Source organism: Lycium barbarum, chromosome 9 (assembly GCF_019175385.1).
Source record: "Lycium barbarum isolate Lr01 chromosome 9, ASM1917538v2, whole genome shotgun sequence".
Lineage (NCBI taxonomy): Eukaryota > Viridiplantae > Streptophyta > Magnoliopsida > Solanales > Solanaceae > Lycium > Lycium barbarum.
Window position 1 is genome coordinate 117,278,050 of NC_083345.1, and position 6,433 is coordinate 117,284,482.

At 38.3% G+C, this 6,433-nt stretch overlaps 1 pseudogene; it reads left to right on the top strand.

Moving 5' to 3' along the window:
* The first annotated feature begins 4,631 nt into the window (after positions 1-4,631).
* LOC132612235 (aspartic proteinase CDR1-like) lies at positions 4,632-6,075 on the top strand (annotated as a pseudogene).
* The last annotated feature ends 358 nt before the right edge of the window (positions 6,076-6,433 follow it).

Sequence of the window (6,433 nt, forward strand, 5' to 3'; positions counted from 1 at the left end):
CAATGATATATGGTTCTGATGCTCATAAGGTTTGGGAGGATCTTAGAGAAAGGTTTGATAAGGTGAATGCATCTAAGGCTTTTTTCCTTCATAAGGAGATTGCTACACTCACTCAGGGAACTGCATCTGTGTCTGTGTATTTTCTAAGGCTCAGGGAGTTATGGGATGAATTGCAAGCCTTGATTCCCCCTCCTTGTTATCCTTGCCCTGAATCAAAGAAGTATAGTGAACACTTCCAGTTACAAAGGTTGTGGTAATTCCTCATAGGATTGAATGAATCCTATGATCATGCTAAGAGTCAAGTTCTCATGACTTATCCTCTTCCAACCACAAATCAAGCCTATGTTATGATTGTAAATGTGGAGAGTCAAAGAAGGATTGGACATAGTCATGGTACAGGTTTGACAAATGATGTAGGTGATTTTAATTCCCTCATGAAAAATAGGTCTCAATACATTGATCCTACTGCTCTATTCACCAACAGAGGTTCTTCATCTCAAGGTGGATACAGTAGAGTTCAAGGTACTGATCCTACTGCCTGTGTGGCTAACAGAGGGTCTCAAGGTGGATATAACAATAACTTCAGGTCTAGGACAAATGGATTTGATAAGTCTCAACTCTACTGTGAGTTTTGTAAGTTTAAGGGTCATACAAAGGACACCTTTACAAGTTGCATGGTTATCCAGCTCATTTTAAGTTCAAAAAGAAGGGAGGCTCCTCAAATTCATATGCTAACAATGTTATGAACACTGAGGACCAGCATCAGTCTCACTATTCCAATGCTCCCAGTCATGGTTCAATGTCAGGCTCAGTAACACTTGCACCTATGTCATTCTTTATTCATGAGCAATACTCCCAGATACCGCAGATGATTAAAGTGAAGGAGAATGAACCTACTGCAAATATTGCCAGGCTCAATCCAGAAGTTGATACCTCAGGAAATGTCTCAGGTACATCTGCTACAACAGGTAATACTACTTATCATGCTCTTTTATCTAAGTTAGTTGAGTCTGATTGGATAATTGACACTGGGGCCTCTAATCACATGGTACACAATATAAACCTGATCAAAAGACTTAAGGTGTTGGATATGCAAAATAAGAATAAGGTGAACCTACCAAATGGAAAACAAGTTGATATTAAACATATGGGTGATTCATCTATATTGCAGGATAAGACTATTCAAAATGTCTTGTATATACCAGAATTCAAATACAACTTACTCTCAATCTCAAAAAATACCAAGGAACTAGGATGTATGGTGGCTTTTTTCCCTGACTTCTGTGTCTTTCAGGATACCTCAAATGGGAAGGTGCTAGGGATTGGTAAAGAAGATGATGGTCTCTATATACTACAGACAGATAAAGCAGTTCTACATCAAGAAAATCAAGTGCATCATAGTAGTTCAGATATTCATGCAGTTTCTCATCAGTTTACTTCTAATACTGTTAATACTAGTAGTTTGATTTCTGAGAATAAAATGTGTGATATTTGCTTGTGGCATAAAAGGCTAGGACATGCTCCTCTTAAGGTTTTAGCTCATACTGATTACCTCCATAATGTGCCACTCAAAGATCATATATGTACTGTATGCCCAATTGCTAAACAATCCAGACTGTCTTTTCCTACTAGTACCTCTCCATCTACATGTGTTTTTGATTTGATACATGCTGATGTCTGGGGTCCATACAGAGTACCCACTTATAATGGAAGAAGATACTTCTTAACACTGGTTGATGATTACTCTAAATTCATCTGGATTTTCTTGATGCCCACTAGGGCAGATACTGTAGTTCTACTTAGAGATTTTCTACTGATGGTAAAGACTCAATTTAACAGTGTAGTCAAGTGCTTAGGAACTGATAATGGGACTGGGTTCATCAATGCTCAAGTCAAGTCATTAATCAAAGATAATGGAATGCTACATCAGAGTTCTTATGTATACATACCCCAGCAGAATGGAGTGGTGGAAAGAAGACACGGGACTATCCTTGACATGGCTAGAGCTCTGAGATTTCAAGCTCATACGCCCTTGAAATTTTAGGGCAATTGTGTGTCTACTGGTGTCTATTTGCTAAACAGGCTACCAAGTCAAACTCTAGGTGGTCTGTCTCCTTATGAGAAATTGTTCGAGTCCCCTCCTTCTTTACAACATTTGAAGGTGTTTGGTATCTTGTGTTATGCTTCCAAGGTACAAAAATCAGACAAGTTTGGTCCTAGAGTAGTTCCTTCTGTTCTTCTTGGATACTCTTCTTCTCAGAAAGGGTACATTTTATTTGATTTGGGATCTCAGGAAGTGTTTGTCAGCAGAGATACTGTGTTTAAAGAGGCCATATTTCCCTTCAAAACACCTCACCCTAATATTTCTCTTGTTCTATCTCTTACTATTGATGATGATGAGAGTGGTTCACACCCTTCTCCTGCTACTACTAGGTTGTCTTCATCTAATGAACCTTCCAGTCCTGCTACACCTCTTTCTATTCCTATTTCTATTTATGTTGCTCCTATTCCTGAGGTTGTTGCTCATGTGACTGATGTGGTTCCTCCTGTTATTGATGTAAGAAAATCTTCTAGGGCCTCCAAGTCTCCTGTCTAGATAACTGATTATGTGACTACCTCTAAGTCTAATTCCAATGCTCACTCACTTGTCAACTATGTCTCTTATGATCATCTATCTCCTGCCTATCAAGCTTCTCTTTCTGCTTTCTCTGCTATTGTGGAGCCTAGATCTTTTATTGAGGCTAGCAAGGATCCTTTGTGGATTCAAGGTATGGAGGCTGAACTGGCTGCCCTAGAGGAAAATAACACTTGGTCCTTAGTTGACTTACCTCTTAACAAACATCCAATAGGATGCAAATGGGTGTTCAAAGTAAAGTATAAGTCTTCAAGAGAAGTGGAGAGATATAAGGCTAGACTAGTAGCCAAAGGTTATAGCCAACAAGAGGGACTGGATTATTCAGAAACCTTTTCCCCTGTGGCTAAAATGGTTACAATCAGGGTTGTTGTTGCTTTAGCTGTTTCCTGTTCTTGGTATGTGTTTCAAATGGATGTTCACAATGCCTTTCTTCAAGGTGACTTGTTAGAAGATGTCTATATGCACATTTCTGATGGCTTTTCAAGCCAGGGGGAGTCAAGGAAAGTGTTCATAAATATCTGTATGGTCTAAAACAGGCTCCTAGACAGTGGAACCTGAAGCTAACTGAAGCATTGTTGGATATGGGTTTTGTGCAATCCCACTATGATTATTCTATGTTTACTCAGCAGAAAAAGAATGATATTTTGATTGTACTTGTGTATGTGGATGACTTACTGGTGACTGGAAGCAATCTCAAATTAATTCAATAAGTAAGACAAGATCTTCAAGCTAGGTTCAAGATGAAGGACCTAGGTAAATTGAAATACTTTCTTGGTATTGAATTCTCCAGGTCTGAAAAGGGAATTCATCTATGTCAAAATAAGTATGCACTTGAGTTAGTCTCAGAGTTGGGATTGACTGATAGCAAACCATCTAGTACACCACTTGAGTTTAATCACAAGATCACATCAGTGGAATATGATACTGCAATTATCAGACAGAGGTGGCTATCAAAGAATTGTAGGAAGACTTCTCTACTTGACTATGACAAGACTTGATCTTGCATTTGTGGTTCAAATACTAAGTCAACATATGCATGCACCCAAGGCCTCACACATGGAAGCTGCTAAGAGAGTGGTCAGATATGTCAAAGGAACTGCTGCCTTGGATTGTTTATGCCCTCATCTGGTGATGCAAAGTTGACTGCATATTATGACTCTGATTGGGGTTCATGTGTTGAGACCAGAAAATCTGTGACAGGGTATGCTGTGAATTTTGGAGAAGCACTCATATCTTGGCAGTCAAAGAAACAACAGACTGTTTCCAAGAGTTCAGCAGAAGCTGAGTTTAGGAGCATGGCATCTACTGTTGCTGAAGTGACTTGGCTGAATGGATTGTTTAAAGAGTTAGGCATGAATCTGGTGTTACCTATAACTCTATTTTGTGATAGCAATGCGGCTATACAGATTGTAGCTCATCCCATTTTTCATGAGAGAACCAAACATATTAACATAGACTGTCATTTTGTGAGGGAAAAAATTCAAGAAGGGTTGATAAAGACTAAACACATTGGCACAAAGGAGCAGCTGGCAGACTTATTCACTAAAGCTTTGTGCAGACCACAACATGACTATTTGGTGCGCTAGCTGGGGATGAAGAACCTATTTTCATCCATCAGCTTGAGAGGGAGTGTAGAAGACTATGGGTCTAGTTGTAATGTAACTTAAGTTAGAGGACCAAAGTGTAAATACTTAGTTGTCATTAGAAGTTAGTTAGAAATTAGTTAGCACTAATAATAATTAGTTATTCAAGGTGTATATATATTTCATTTCCTCCTGTACAGATGATTAATTCAATATACAAAGAAGATATTTTCTTCATCTCTCTAGACCTCTTCTTCCTCTCTCTATAACTGCTCCTCTCCATTATTGATCCCTCTTAACAGTTTCACTTCTAACTCCTTTACCTATAAAATGGTACTAATTACAAGCTTTTTCTTCATCATTTCTCATCATTCTTGAATATACCCCTTATCAATCTCATAAACACTGTAGTTATGGCGATGAATACTAAAGCTAGGACTCTTCTCCCTACATTAGTACTCCTTTTCATTTTCTTTCACCTCTCATTTGTTTCTTGTCGCAAAATATTAAGCAACCGTGGGGGAAATGGCTTCACTTTTGATCTTATCCACCATGATTCTCCTTTTTCACCTTTCTACAACCCATCAAACACTCAATCAGACCGTCTTCGAAACGCCTTCCATCGATCATTTTCACGGGCTTTTTATTTCAAGAAAAATTCCTTTGCTACTAACAACACAATCCAATCGGATATTTCTCCAATTGCAGGAGATTACCTCATGAAAATTTCCATCGGAACTCTGCCGGTGGAAATTCTAGGCATAGCTCATAGGGGCAGTGACTTAACATGGACGCAATACGAGCCTTGCATTGATTGTTTCCAACAATCAGCGCCTCTTTTTGATTCATATAAAAGCTCTACTTATATAACCGTGGGGTGTGACGCTGAAGAATGTACATCATTAAAGAAATCTTCATGCGTGGGAGGAAATATTTGTGAATATCAAACGTTTTATGGTGATCAATCGCACACTATTGGTGACCTTGCTTTCAAAAAGTTCACGTTTCCTTTTAGTTCTGGCAACAATGTTGACACTCCTAACGTTGTCTTTGGTTGCGGTCATGACAATGGTGGCACTTTTAATAGCTATACTTCTGGTATTATTGGTTTCGGTGGTGGTAAAGTTTCAATTATCAACCAATTAGGTAATGAAATCAATGGGCAATTCTCTTACTGTTTGATCCCAAATGCATTAGAATCATCAACTTCCAATGTCACAAGTCACATCAACTTTGGAAGTAGTGCCAGCGTGTCAGGCCCTAACGTTGTTTCAACTCCCTTGATAAGAAAGGAACCATCAACATACTACTATCTAAATTTGGAAGGTATCAGCATTGAGAACATGACATTGGAATTTAAATCTTCTAAAATTACGTCTTTTGCTGTTGTTAGTGGTGGTGATGGTCAAGGTAACGTTGTAATCGATTCAGGCACGACGTTAACGCTTCTACCTAATGATTTTTACACTAATTTGGAATCAGCGCTGGTGAATTCGATCAATGCTACTAAGAAGGACGATCCTCCGGGGCCTTTTAGACTATGTTACGAGTCTGAGATTGGAAAATCGATGCTCCAAAGTTTGTTGCACATTTTACTAATGCGGATTTAGAGTTGTCACCTTCGAGCACGTTTGCACAAGTGGAGAAAGGTTTGGTTTGTCTTACAATAGTGCCCGCAGAGGACATTGCTATTTTTGGAAACTTGGCGCAGGCCAATTTCTTAATTGGATATGATCTTGTGGCCAACAAAGTCTCCATTTTGCCTACAGATTGCACCAAGTACTAAGGATTGAAAGTTATATATGATGAATTTGGCTAATTGCCTGAGCTTGCTAGTGTCATTTTATAATGTTATCAGCAAATGTTGCTCTATTCTTGATGACTTGTACACTTATTTCATCTGATGCTTACTAATGGATATCTTATTATGTGTTCAATGAGTGATTATTGAGTCTTAATGTTTAATTTTGATTCTTTTTCCTTGTTATTCTTCTGAAAACTTAACAGCTTTGCCAAGATTGGGTCCAATTATTTGGAAACATTCTCACTGAATTCCCTTTTATGATTATCATTATACTTGATTGTCAGTATTTTACATATATTTCTCCATCTCAAATTGACTAAATATATTTCGATTCAAATTTCAGTTGCCAATTGTTTCTGCTACTTAGCTCTATTATGTATTGCTGAGTTGATGTTCTTCTACAACTTCCAT